Source organism: Crocuta crocuta, unplaced genomic scaffold, assembly GCF_008692635.1.
Source record: "Crocuta crocuta isolate KB4526 unplaced genomic scaffold, BGI_CrCroc_1.0 scaffold31, whole genome shotgun sequence".
NCBI lineage: Eukaryota > Metazoa > Chordata > Mammalia > Carnivora > Hyaenidae > Crocuta > Crocuta crocuta.
In genome coordinates, this window is record NW_027528362.1 from 377,075 (window position 1) to 391,602 (window position 14,528).

Here is a 14,528-nt window from a genome sequence, read left to right on the forward strand (position 1 = left end):
TTTTTTTTTTTAATGTTTTTATTTCTGAGAGAGAGAGAGAGACAGCATGAGCAGGGGAGGGTCAGAGAGAGAGGGAGACACAGAATCTCAAACCGGCTCCAGGCTCCGAGCTGGCAGTCAGCACAGAGCCCGATGCGGGGCTCGAACCCACGAACCGTGAGATCGTGACCTGAGCCGAAGTCGGACGCCCAACCGACTGAGACCCCCAGGCGCTCCGCTTGGGTCCTGTTCTTAACAGAATAGCAAAAGTAGAGGGCTGTCCCATCTCTGATGGCAGGGAGTGGAGTGAGAATTAAAGCTGAAGGTGCCAATTGAACTAACGCTTCCAGCCTGGTGACTGTGACAAATAATTCGGCATAATGACTTAACACAGTCACTGGTCTACTTTCTTTCCTATGCAAAGGGCTGGTAGTCAAGGGGTCACCCATTCCAGTAGGAGACTTAATGTTAGGTTTAGAGGGAGTGAGGAGCCGAAACTGGGACTTGGTTATGGTAAAATCCCCTCAAAATTCTCGACATAAAAAAAAAAAAAATAAAGTAAGGCACTCCACTTTTTAGGTCTCAATGACGTTGTTCTCCTGGTGACCACATTCTTTTTTAAACCAAAAATCAGAACATACAGAGTGACAATATTGGGACAAAGATTTGACATTGATGTTGCTCCAGACAGTCTAGGGAATTGAGATTTGAATGGCTGGACCACTTTAATATGGGTCATGTATGTATTCCAGTTCTCTTGCATTTTCTAATGCTAACCACCCCCTTACCCAGCCCCATTGTCACATTTATGGCCATTTACTACTGGTGATTTATTTTAACTACTTAAGAGAAAGTTGCCAATGTTCTATTTAATATTTTTTTAAAAATGAAAGTGCACATTTTTATGTGATTTGCTATTTCTACTAGTTTTTGGACTACCTTTTTGGAATTGCTGTCCTGCATATCGTTCTGTAGGACTCTCTTTTTTGAATTAATTTATTCATTTTGAGAGGGAGACAGACTGAGGAGGGGCAGAGAGAGAGGGGGAGAGAGAGAGAGAATCCCCAGAAGGCTTCGCACCATCAGTGCGGCTTGACGTGGGGCTCAAACTCCTGAACCGTGAGATCTGAGCCACCCAGGCTGGTTCTGGAGGACTCTTAATACTTCATTTCCCTTCATTTTCCAGAAGAGAAACTTCATTAGGGAGATTTTCTGTATAGGAGGCGTTGGTGACACTTGTCAGCAGAGAGCCGGAGTGCTGCTCTTCTCACTGCTTGTATGAGGTAGAGAGACTTGGTACAGGTGGGAGGAAGAGAGGGAAAAGATGTTACATTTATTAGAGGTCTTCTGTGTGCCAGACACATTTCTGTGAGTGATGTCTTATTCATGTAGGTATTTAATACTATTCCGACTTTACAGATGCATTTAATTAAGTGTAGCTAGAAGATTTAACAGAGCTGTTAAATCTACGAACCGTAAGTTAGTCTCAGTTATTTGACTCTGAAGTTCGTCTTGTGTGCAGGCTGGAGACAGAAATTAAGTGGCCGACAGCATCATGTGGGCCCAAGCACTTGTAACTGGTGGCCGCTGGGAAAAATCAGCATTTTGTTTGTTTGTTTGCCACTGGCAGTAATGAACAGAAAGTTGGTTTCCTGGCATATTTAAAAGTGGCCCTCAAACTTGAGTGTGCATCAAAATCTTACCTGGAGGGCTTTTTAAAACTGAGTGCTGGGTCCCCCTACCACCGTTTTTGATTCAGTAGGTCTGGGTGGGACCTGAAATTTTGCATTTCTAAAAAGAAATCACTGGTGTGAATCACTGGTGTAATAAGTCATATAGAAAAGTAAAATTAGGTGTCTGCCATGTAGTAGACACTAAATTCGGTGATGAGGATATAAAGATAAGAAAGAACCTCTTACCCTAATTGGCAAACTGTTAGTTCCTGTTTTCCAGAATAAGTTGTGTTTGGTTTCAGGAACCTGAGAGTCCTTCAGGGGGATTGAGGTCTGAGGTTTGGAGGGAGAGGAGCTGAAGGAGAAGGGTGTGAGAAGGGTGAGTGTGAACGAGCTGCATGTGACAGAGGGTCACCAGTAATTAGCTTAGTTGGCCTAGTTATTTTCTGATTTAAAAATACTCGTCTTTGGGTTTTTTTTTCCCTAGGCTTTTCTGTTAATTGTAATCCAAAGAAAGACACCAATAGTCTTATGAATGGAAAGATTACCTCTTTTAGCACTCCCTTTCAAAAAGGCCCTTGAAAGAAGGAAGTCCAAAGCACTAGGTTAGGAATAGAATTTTTGGAGAAGAAAGAAAACTTCAGTAGTATCTAGTATTCTTATGTTACAGATAACGTAGCTATTTTAATTCTTTTCTAATAGTCTATTCTGTTTGGTGCCTTGAGTAGGAACACGGCCTGGGAACCAAACCTTCTTTTAACTCTTTTTCTTCCTAACATGCTGCCGGGACCCAATTTTTCTTTATTTCACTGAACTGACCTGACTAGACAGTTTATTTGGCCATAGGAAAATAATAGTTGGAAAAATTTAAGTATAAGTGATATTGATAATCTGTATATTCACCAAACCTACTGAGAGTATGTTTTGTCTTCTCTAGGATTTTCTGATATTGTTTAAATTTGGAAATAAAAAATAAAGCAGAGGAAATGAGTGACTTTCAGTGATTTATATATACTAAATATTTTATATATTTATGTATTAATTAATTAATTAATTTAGTTTTTAATGTTTATTTTTGAGAGAGAGAGAGTGAGTGAGTGAGCAGGGGAGGGACAGAGAGACAGGCAGACACAGAATCTGAAGCAGGCTCAAGGCTGTTGGCATAGAGCCCAACGTGGGGCTCCCAACTCATGAGCTTCCAGATCACGACCTGAGCTGAAGTCAGACGCTTAATCGACTGAGCCACCCACGCACCCCTATACTAAGTATTTTAGCAGATGGTCAGATAGCTTCTGGAATTATTTTAATTTTTTTTAATGTTTATTTATTTTTGAGAGACAGAGAGGGACAGAGTGTGAGCGAGGGAGGGGCAGAGAGAGGGAGACACAGAATCTTAAACAGGTGCTGAGAGCTCAGAGCCCTATGTGGGTTCCAAACCCACTAACCGTGAGATCATGACCTGAGCCGAAGTGGGACACTTAACCAACTGAGCCACCCAGGCGCCCCTGGAATGATCTTAATGTGATATGCTGTAGTTAGTAGTGTAAAAGTTCCAATTTACTTAACTAGTTAGCATTTGCTGAACAAGAGCCTGAAAATGCAGTTTTGATTCTGTGGGACAGATTGTCCTTTGATGGGAATCCTAGTAGTAAGTATTAGGCTTTATGTTCACATATGAAGCGCATTGATTGTGGTTAAGTTGAATTTCTAGTGTCATGGTTTGCCTTTGATTAATGTCCAGCAGTTTATCTTTGTTTATATGGAGGTATCACGGGAACCCAATTACCTTCTCTTTAGAGCTAAGACATTTCAAGTGTAGATTTATTTTTCTTTCAAGATCTTTAGAAAACTGTTTTTAAAATTTTTTGTTTATTTATTTATTTTGTTTTGTAAATTTGATGAGTTTGTGACATTTGGAGTTCTAGTTATGGGAAAGACTCATTTAATCAGTCCACAGAGGTTTACACTGTAGTGCTTTCTGATGAGATACACACACATAGTGTGGAACTCAGGGTTTTTGTCATTGAGTTTACAGACCACTTGGGGGCATAAGATACGCTTTGTAAAGCATATGTATCCTTTTCCCTCCTTCCGCAGTTTCGATTTAGTGGTTCACCTTGTAGTCACTCCTTTGAAAACAGCCTTTAATTTCCTTGCCTCTGTATTTTGTTTTATTTACCTGGCAAAATTCAACACTGTTGGGAGCCATTTCTGGACTCACTAGTCGAGAAAACTCCTTGTGAGGTTAAGGCAAGTTTGCATGGCCTCTTGCTGTCAGATGACGACCAATATCCACCCCCATGCAATTATTTCTGCTTGCGCACCGACCCCCAAGGTACCTTGTTGATTGATATCGGGGGTGACTTGTCTCCTTATTCTGGCCCTGGTATGAGGATTGCACCTTGTGAAGGAAATTACTGTAAGAACTTCTTTTCTAATTATGGGAACAGACATCGTGTCTCCAGCAGGTCCTGTTCTCGATACTTCCCTCGAGCTATAGACAGACTAATGACCCTTACTCATAAAAGATTGACCTTTTCATGTACAATTCTGTTTCTACCATTGCATTAGTCCAAGAGGTTCATACAGCTCAACGTGTAAATCAACTAACCAAAAATGTTTCTCATGCCCTAGCTATTCAAGAAATCATAGACAAAAAACTAGACACAAAGATAAATGCACTCGCAGAGGCTGTTCTATGTATTGGAAATGAGCTAAACTCTTTAAGGTACAATTGGCTTTCCGGGGCCATAAGGAATATAACTGGACAATTAAGTCTGGCCCAGAGACAAAGAGCCTAATTTAGAGTTAAGGTACAGATAAGGGCAGAACATAAGTTACTACATATACCTCTGCTGATTGGTGATGTATAGCAATCCCTTCCTCAAGGCCTACATTCCACAAATACCCTCCCTTATAGTGGCAGCTGGGGTGAGGATAGATAAGAGTAGCTAAAACATAAACCCAGATACAAAGGCTGACACATTTATGGCCCCCACGATGCTTGCGCATTCAGCATCAAAGAAAAGGCTTGCTCAAACAATTTATTAACAAGCCTAATAAGATTTACTCAACCTCATTGTAAGTACGTGACTCGCTTGTAGCCTGCTGATTGGGAACCAAGTCATCAAGATTGTCTAAAGGCCTACCTATGCAAAATAAGATGAGTTTGTTACTATCCTCGGCTGGGGGACTGATGTCAAGAATAAATGGGGTGGGATACTTCTGTAAAACCTGTTTCATACACCTTCTGCTGATCAAAGCATCTTATCACAAATAATTAGCCACTGTAAAAATTTTATTTTCTTATGTTACTGTTTGACCTATAAATAAAGACAGCAAAACCTACAGGACAGAGGTGCCTGCCAGGTGATTAGATAGAATCACGGAGCTCTCTTTCTTCTCACTGACTCCGGCCGTCCTTCGGGAACCACTGGCTGGAGTTGCACTCCGGCACAGCACCTCTTCACTCCAACGTGGCAGGCTTGTGTGTTGTACCTCAGAGTTGGACAGGCTGCAGAAAAATGGAGATAACCTTGCTGACTGGTTTCATTTTAAGATATAATCTCAATTTCAAATGCACACTGAATACTGCCAACATTCCTACAATTGCCTAGTATGTCTATTCTTGAAAATCTTCATTTCAGACCTTTTCTTTCCTTAAATCGCCAACGTAACCTCCCTTTCCTCCCTTCCTTTACCTCATTCTCTTAGACCTTGTCTTATTTGAGAAAATGAAAGCCGTCACAGGGCAGTTTCCTCTTCTTTCTTCCACTGAAGTCACTAGCTTACCTGTATCGGTACCCAGTTTGCTACTTTTCTTATATTAATATGGATAAAGCATCTCTATTCCTGGCAAAGTCCCGTTCCTATTCTGTCCTGGATTCCATTTCTCTCATCTTCTGTAAGTATTGTTCCTATAGTTATCGTTTCTCTCCTGTGTCATCACTTTGTTCTTCTCTGTGGGATCCTTGACATCAGCACTCCAGCATGCTGTACTGTTTCCATCCTAAACTGTCTTTGATGTCGTGTGTCCGTTCAGCTACTGAACTGTATCTTTGCTTCTCTAGACAGCAGGACTTTGAAGAGTCGTTGATAGTCTCTGTTTCCTCCTCTTCTGTTCTCTCTTCAACACGTTCCTCCACTGATATGCAAACCCTTGCATATCTGACTCTTATTTACTTACACCTCTTTCATCTTAATCTTCCCCTCATCATTAGGCTCCCACCACACCAACTTCTTTTACTTCCAGATGCCAACCTCATTCCTGAATGAGAGTCTTGATTCTTGTTCCCATAGTCTGGAAAGCTTCATTGAATGAGGTCTTCAAATGAGCATTCGTATTTCAGAGAGGCCTATCCTGACATGCTCTCCTTCAGTTAATATACTGCCTCTGTTTACCTTTTTGAATTTTCTTCATAAAACTTCACGTTGTCTGAATTACCTCATTTACTTTTCTTGCCTGTATCTTGAGAATGTAAGCTTTGTGGAAAGAGTTTTTATATCTGTACCTAAAACTCGTTGAGACGAAGTAGATGTGCATTAAATATTTTTTAAATTGGTGACTGAAGTTGACTATTTGAGCTGTTTTTTGTTTTAAGGATTCTTCAAACGTATTTTCTAAGTGCCTTGAGCAAGGGATCCCATCACAACATTTATGCCTTCACAGTTAATTGAAGCAAAGACAAACAATGTCCATTGAAACTGAGCAAACCTGGTTACAATAGCTTTTATTTGCCTAGTTCACGTAAGGAAGATTTCAGTGCAGACATTTAGTTCAGATGTACTACACAACTACTCAGCCTCTTTTCCTTTCATTTTGGGCTGAACCATTTGTTAGGTCATAATGACCGTTAGGGATTCCAGCTCAGTGTATTTTTATTGAAACTCTTTTGTCATTGGTCCTTGGTTGACTGTGGAATTGCTAAGATAATGCACTTCTTGCTTTTTCTGTGGCCAGTTTCCACTTTTTCTGTGTTTCTGCCATGAGACCTCTTTCAGACTCTTGCCTCGATCTTGCTTGAATCTTGGATTCAGATCAGATCTTTTATAGACAGTATTTTGTCTTTTTTTTTTTTTCCTCATGTGCCTTTGTAGAATGACCTTTGGATTTTCCTCATCCCTCACATTCTTTTTCTTTTCCTTTTAAAGATTTTATTTTTAAGTAATCTCTACGCTTACTATGGGGCTTGAACCCACGACTCCAAGATCAAGAATTCCACGCAGTACTGACTGAGCCAGCCAGGGCTTCCTCTCATCCCCCACATTCTTTGTGCTCCAACCTGAATAACCACCCTGGGCTAGCTACTGGCGCTGTCACCTGGCCTTGGCTTGAACCTTAGTATCTTTGGCCCTGGTTCTTGCCTTTTTTTGTCTTGTTCTTCGACCCTTGATTGTGATTCTCACCACATCATATTTTTAACACCTCAACTTTACATTTCTTAAAATTCTTTATCTTTTGCTCTCCAAAATATGATGGATTCTAGTACTAACTTCATTGAAGGACTTAACTACTCTACCTTTTTTCTTATGCTTCCTGTATATTTTGCTGATCTGTGGTTATGCTCATCTGGGGAGAAACCTACTGTTTCATGTTGATTAGGAAATGGCATGATGTTTGGTTTCCTAATCAGAAAACAGGAGATCGCTTGTTGTCACTGTCTCTCAGTATGTGGCAAAGGGATAAAAAGTATACATGGCTCAAAATAGGGTTGCAATGGCTACAAAAACAGCCATGATTTGTAAATAATTTTTTCTTTTGACCTGTTAGTGTCTTTATGAATCTTTGGTAGTATCAGTTTGATTTGGTACTTGTTATTATGTATCTTGGATTTTATTCTAGTTNTTTTTTTTAGATTTTACACTAAGTATTTTGTTGTATGCTGCTGTCAGTGTAAATAAAATATATATACTGTTGTGAAATAGAAATTTATGAAAATGCAGAAAGATAGATGTTGAGGATTGACAAAAGTAGAATTTTAGTATGGCACGTGTTTAGGGATAAGCTTTTCTACAGACTCCAAATTTAGTTCTCCTTTGAATATTCACTGGTTCCTGAAAAGTGGCTTAGAAAACCAGCCACAGATTTATTTTTCTACAAAAAGGAACAGACTTTCAGGGGTCTGAAGGGATTCCTGCTTGAAGTTACTCTGGTCAGCAGGGGGTGTGTAGAACACTGTGCAGACAGAATTGTTTCACATCTGCAGCTCTTGAGAGAACTTCACAGGGTTGTGCCCCTGCCTCCAGGGGAGCTATTGAACCACTTGCTTCATAGCCACAACTAGGGAGGACTAGACATCGGATTTTATTATTCTGATAACTTGTGATGGATTTAAGAAGGAAGATGGTTACGTCATTCCATGAATATTGAGTCTCTGCTGTGTGTAAGCTACTGAATTAGGTGATATAAAGAAGAAAAGGTAGTTTCTTCTCTCAAACTTGCTTCTTACCCAGGTTGGAGTGTCAGGGGTGGTGAGAGGCCAGCGTATTGACACAGTGGTGTTACAACTTAAAGTCGTGTACTTTAGAGTGTGGAGCTGTCAAAGGAGCACAGAAGGGGCTTCGTCCCACCCACCCTCTCACAAAGGAGCCAGCTTATGAGGGCAGAATTGTGATAGAGTAGAAATTTCCCAGAGGGCATGTGGGAAAGGCCTGTTTGTGGAACAGCAAGTGCAAAGGGGATGTGGCATGAGATCATAGTCTGTTCAGGGAAGTACAGCCAGTTTGTTTTGATCAATAGGAGTGCAGAGGAAGAAAGAGGTGGAGGAGTGAGGGTCTTGATGAGGCTGGACCCACATCATGGGATCCGATCACGAAGGGTCTTGTTTGCCTTCAGATCTGAAGGGGTTTATTTTTATTTTTTAAACATGTTTATTTTTTTAACTTATTTACTTATTAATTAAGTAAGCTTCATGTCTAGTGTGGAGCCCAACATGAGGCTTGAACTCATGACCCTGAGATCAGGGCCTGAGCTAAGATCAAGAGTCAAATGCTTAACGGACTGAGCCACCCAGATGACCCAGATGCCCCAGATCTGAAGGGGTTTAGGTTGAATTTAGCCAGCGATGTGAAAATACTTCATCCTTTTTATGAGGTGTGCATGTTTAGGGATTGCTTTGGCAGCAGCAGCATGGGGGCTGGATTTGGAAGAAGGTGAGAGAAGTTCCCAGTTGGAAGGCACAACATCTCTTGCGGGGAGAAAGGCACTTAGGCAACAACCCTTACACTGTGGCGGGGTCTGTTATGGAGATGTGACTAAGGTGCACGAAGGCATAATCATTCCTTCTGGATGATTGGAGTGGGCCATGGAAAATTCTTATAGAGGAGGTGGTATTTACTTATCACATTAAATGGAAGTTATATTGGACAAAATTATAACGTAATAAAGATCTGAGTTTTATTTAGAAGGGACAGAGAAATGCTGGATACCTCTTTTAATCCCAGAAGGTGAGAGAAACTTAGTTTGAAGAGTAACTTAACTTTTGGGGTGAGAGTATGGCATAACTTTTTGGAGGGTTTTTACCAAATTAAACTTATCTGAGGGAATGGTACAAGTGGAAAACTTAAATGGAAGTATTGGTATAGTTTACAGAAAAGTTCAAGGAAACCTCAACGTGCGTGCTTATCTTTGGTGACCAGGGAGGTCAACCTCATGGCTACTCGAAGCCAGCCTAAGGCTTACTGTCATTGTCACCGTCTCCCAGGATATGCTTACCAGAGAGAGACTCTGCCATACCAGATTATGGGGCCCCCGTTTTTTGATGGATTTCACCTTCTTTAAGGTAATAAATATCAATGAAGTCACATAAGTAGGGGTCATTTGCATCAGTGACCAGTTTGTGCAATTTCGGTAGTGACAGATTTATGCGTTTTTCCAAGGGTAATACTTGCACCCTCCATTGCCTTCAGCCAGCTCTCCCACTTACCATGGTTTGGTTTCTTGATATCCTGAAAGATTTGAAATTTGGTCACCTGGTTGGTTCTGCAGCTTCCTCAGTTTCTTAGTATGTTTCCTCTCTTGAGATTGGGGAAGAAAATGTCGGGCAAAGTTCTTCAAAGCCACACCATTGGGGTCAAAGTAACAAGACATGGGCAGTTAGCAGGAGGAGGCACGGAGCTCCAGGTTGCTCTGGCAGTTGATGGTGGTCTCTGGTTCCTGCTTGTAGTTCTGGTGCGCCTGTGAGGGGAATGCATGACTGTGACGGGTAGCCAGCGAGGGGTCCTCTGAGGGCACTGTGAGGAGGTGGTGGAGAGTCATTTGGGTGTTGTGTTCCTTCCAACCACTGTGAAAGCAGGAAACCACAGTGACTCAGTGAGGATTGTCTCACCCGAAATGACCTGATAGACTAGTTCAAAGAACTTCGCAAATGCATTTTTGCCTCCTACCAGCCTTAGGTTCGATTCAGCCTTGGAGGTTGGATACCATTGTGCTAAAATGTTGTATGAAATGGTGGGTTGAATGAATGAAGCATGCAGGGCTTAGTAACTGTGGGACACCTAGCCTAGATTATATAGGGAAAAGGATCATGGGCTGTGCTGGAAAGGAAGCTGGGTTTTGGAATCAAATCTTGTTTTGACAGATACAGCAGTATGGGTAACTTTTTAAACCTCAGTTTTCTGAGTTGTAGGAGTATGAAAGATGTTTACTTTCTAGGTTGTTGTGAAAATTAAGTGAAATCATGATGCTGAAAGTATCCAGCCCATAGTAGATTCTTAATTCCTTTTGTGTTACATCTTTCCTGTTAAACGTTTTCATAGTTGGGTAAGGAAAGCATTTTCACTAATAGTTTATCTCCTGCCTAAATTTCTTCCCTCCTCAAGCAGTCTGTAATCCTGTATTCAGTACATTGATCTGATCCTCCCTTTGAAAAATATATTAGGAAAATGTTTGAAATGAAACTTTAATGCTATTTTGGAAGACTACCCCCTTCATACCCCCTGCATTTTGAGAATACACAGAATCCCATGAACAGGCCCCTGTAATTACTTGTGCCCTCTGTAATTGGCTGGTTTGTTTCAGAATTCACACACAGTGCTTTCACCATTCTTATTTGAGTCTTAGTCATTCTCTACTGTAATTTATCATGGCTTCTGTACACATATTTCTCCCTACATGAGCGATACACAAATTTTTGTTTCTTACACTAGACTCTATAAATGATTATGGATGGATAGCTTATAGTAGAAATTATCTTTTAAAAATGAAAATGAGCTATCTTTAATGTTTTAATATCCCACCCCTAATCCCTTAAAGAGATTTAATATAACATTTTATTGTAGAAAATTACACACATTTTCAAAAGTGGGAAATGGCATTATGAACCCCTAGGTACCTATCTCCTAGCTTTAACAATTACCAACTCATGACTGATATTATTTCATCTATACCCATGGATTTTTTTGAAACCTATCATACATGGTATCATTTCATCCATAAATATTTTAGAATCTGTAAAAGGGAAGGAGTGTTTTAAGTTTTAGTATCTCTATCACCTAAACTCTCTGCAGTATCTGATTATAATGCTGCCCCTTTGAACTACACTTTAACAAGTGAGGCAGCGTTTTTGTTGTTGTTTTGGGGGTGGGGTGGGGCAATGAAACCATTTTATTGAAGTGCTAGGGGGAAAGGTCCAGGGGTAGGAAGACAAGGAGATCCAACATCTTCGGCCCTGCTGGGGTCTCCCCAGCTTCATAGTCTGCTGTGAAAGGAGGCAGGCTTATTTTGCTTTTATTTCCTGGCTTCTTTGACTGCTTAACTGTAAAATATGGTATGTCTGTAGTGTTTACAAATATTCTTTATAAGAGTTTTCAATTGCAAATGATTATTCAATAAGGAACATCTTTAAAACACATTCCTCAGCTTATTAAATTTTTACTGTATTAGTACTTGAATACATTTTTACTGGAAAAAGTATAGGAATGTATATTATATATATATATATTTTAAGCATAAAAGAAATCAGAATGCATATACCGTAATGCAACTTGCTGTCCACCACACTTCTCCCCATTCTTGCCTGCCTCTAATCTCTTTTTCACACTGCAGCCAACAGGGGCCTTTTAAAAATGTAAATCAGGGGGGCACCAGGGTGGCTCAGTCAGTTAAGCATCCACCCAAGTCATGGTCTCATGGTTTGTGGGTTTGAGCCTTGCATCAGGCTCCGTGTTGACAGCTCAAATTCTGGAGCCTGCTTTGGATTCTGTGTCTCCCTGTCTCTCTGCCCCTCCCCTGCTGTTCTCTCTCTCTCTCAGAAACTATATAAGCATTAAAAACAAATTTTTTTAAATGTAAATCAGGTGGTGAGTTCCTTGATAAGACCCATTCTAATGAAGTTTGTTTGCACTTAGAATAAAATGTAAGTGTCTTATGTTGGCCTGAAAGGCCCATTGTGGTCTATCTTGCCTGCATCCTCTATCCTTTTTTTAAAATTGTTTCTAAATATTTATTTTGAGAGAGAGAGAGAATGTGCCTGCATGTGTATGAGTAGGGGAGGAGCAGAGAGAGAGAGAGAGAGAGGGAGGGAGAGACAGAATCCCAAGCAGGCTTTGTGCTATAGGCACAGAGTCCTACATGGGGCTCAATCTCAGGAACCTCAAGATCATGACCTGAGCCGAAACCGAGTTGGAAGTTTAACTGACTGAGCCACCCAGGCATCCATCCTTTACCCTTCCTAACATGCTGGAGCCTCCTTTTGATTTCTTGAAGGTGAGCTTGGTCCTACCTAAGCCCTTTGCACCTGTTTTGTACTCCTTGTCTGGACACACTTTGGCATGCTGGAGGCACTTGTCATTCAGGATCCTCCCTACCTCCATGCCCCTTTGTGTTTTAACTCTACCATTTATCTTCTTAGGGAAGACTTCTTTGACCCCTTTATATTAAGTACTCCTCCTCTCCTCTGGCAGTTTGTCATGGCACTTAGAAATGATTTTATCTGTCTTTTTCTCCACTGCTAGAGCAAGAAGTGCATAAATACTTGGTCTGTGTTTTATGAATGCTGCATCCTTTTGAATTTGTAAGAATTTTAGAATGTTTTTTCCTGTTTGTTCCACTAATTTTTTCCCCTAAGTTCTCTTATTTGATGTTAGTTTCTTAACGATTGGCTTTATGATTATCTTTGTAAATTTCAGAATTGCTCGTTGCCTGTGTGAATGCTGCTGTGAGAGAAGGCTGATTGGCTGGCTGGAGGCTGGGAAATCCAAGGGTCTGTCCCTTCTCCTTGTATCAGAGTTTGGGGTCCTCCCTCCACGGCACACATTTTCTGGGAAGGTGTTCAGATGTGGTTTTGCCCACTAACCCTATCCTGTCCTTTCTACATTTTCCACCCTAAGATTTCTGTTTCTCTGATGGCCTTCTTTAAAAAAAATCCCCCCCCCCCCCAGCAAGGTTATGTATTTATTTTTTAAATAACTTCTGGAAATTTGAGCATGTTGGGAGGTAGGCCCATGTGCTAGTCCCTGTGGTCCACTTACTTCAAAACATTTTTAATGCAAATTGTTTTAAACGTTTTATTTTATATTTGAGAGAGAGAGAGCAAGCAGGGGAGGGGCAGAGAGATGGAGACAGAACATGAGGCAGTTCTAGGCTCCAAACTGTCAGCACAGAGCCTGATGCCGGGCTTGAACCGTGAGACCATTATCTGAGCCAAAGTCGGATGCTTCACGGATGCTTCACCCACTGAGCCACTCAGGTGCCCCAATGTAAGAGGTTTTTATAAGCCAGTTTTCTCTTTATTGAAGGGATTTAAATTTTTTAAAACTTGATTTGGGAAAATGTTAAAAATATACCTAAGTAGAGAGAATAGTATCGTGTACCATGGTGTACAGTCAGCCAGCTTCAAAATGTGTCAGCATATGGCCAATCTTATTTCACTTATACTTTAATTTTCCTTTCAAGATTATTTTGAAGTCAGTGCCATTCTTCATATTATATATTCTGTAAATACTTCAGTATGTGGCAGAGATGCCATGCCATGGTCAAAAACGGCCTTTCTTCAGAGGCACGGGAACACTGCAGGCTAGGGAACACTGCAGGCTAGGGCGTTCTCATAAATGGCTAATGCCCGAGGGACTCTCCTCATTGCCTCTTTGAAGAAGACCACCCTATTCATCTCTGTTATGGCCACAGTTTTACACATATATTGAGTAACATTTGTTTAATGAAATACATTGGTTTCCATAGTCTCCATTATGAAAAGCAGGTTATATTTTTGGATATGGTATGGAGTTAGGTGGGACCACAGGTGATCCTTACTATCAGAATATAACTGGTTTCTGAGTCATTGTGTAGTAAATTTTCAGAGCAAGAACCTATATTCTCATTTGTAAAGGGAAAAATAGGGGTGCCTGGTGATGAGATTTTGGGGTGATAGTGGGGTTTGTGGGGTCTGGAGCTGACGGCCAAGAAAGAATTCTTGAAGACGTCTTTGGTTCAGAAAAGTGTTTTTTTTTTAACACCACAGGGAGAGGTCCCATGGGCAGAAGAGCCGCCCCGGACCCTGTGGAGAGATTGATTATATAGTTGGGAGTTGTGGGAGGTAAGGTCCAGGGGAAGTTTCCAAGGAGCTTTTCATCTGCTAAGGAAGATTCACAGGATACTGGAGGCGTAGCTATTGTCAAGCTAAGGTTGTTTTTCCCTCTAGGAAAGCATTAGCTTGAAGACAGTAGGGAGTTCCTGGAGAAACATTTTACTCCGCCTGCCTTAAGTAGTTGTTAATGGGCTGCAGGTTATGAGGAAATTTAATTTTATCTGCCATTTCCTTCTGCCTTTGTTTCCCTCATCACCTGGGAGGCTCAGTCAGTTGGATGTCCAACTCCTGATTTTGGCTCGGGTCAGGATCTCCTGGTTCTTACAGCCCAGAGCCTGCTTGGAATGCTCCC

At 41.0% G+C, this 14,528-nt stretch overlaps 1 protein-coding gene and 1 pseudogene across 1 annotated transcript in view; one reads left to right on the forward strand and one right to left on the reverse strand.

Moving 5' to 3' along the window:
- Positions 1-14,528, forward strand: part of DNAJC3 (DnaJ heat shock protein family (Hsp40) member C3) — a 68,604-nt gene that overhangs the window by 687 nt on the left and 53,389 nt on the right. The window lies entirely within an intron of this gene.
- LOC144223318 (guanine nucleotide-binding protein G(I)/G(S)/G(O) subunit gamma-5 pseudogene) lies at positions 7,747-9,339 on the reverse strand (annotated as a pseudogene).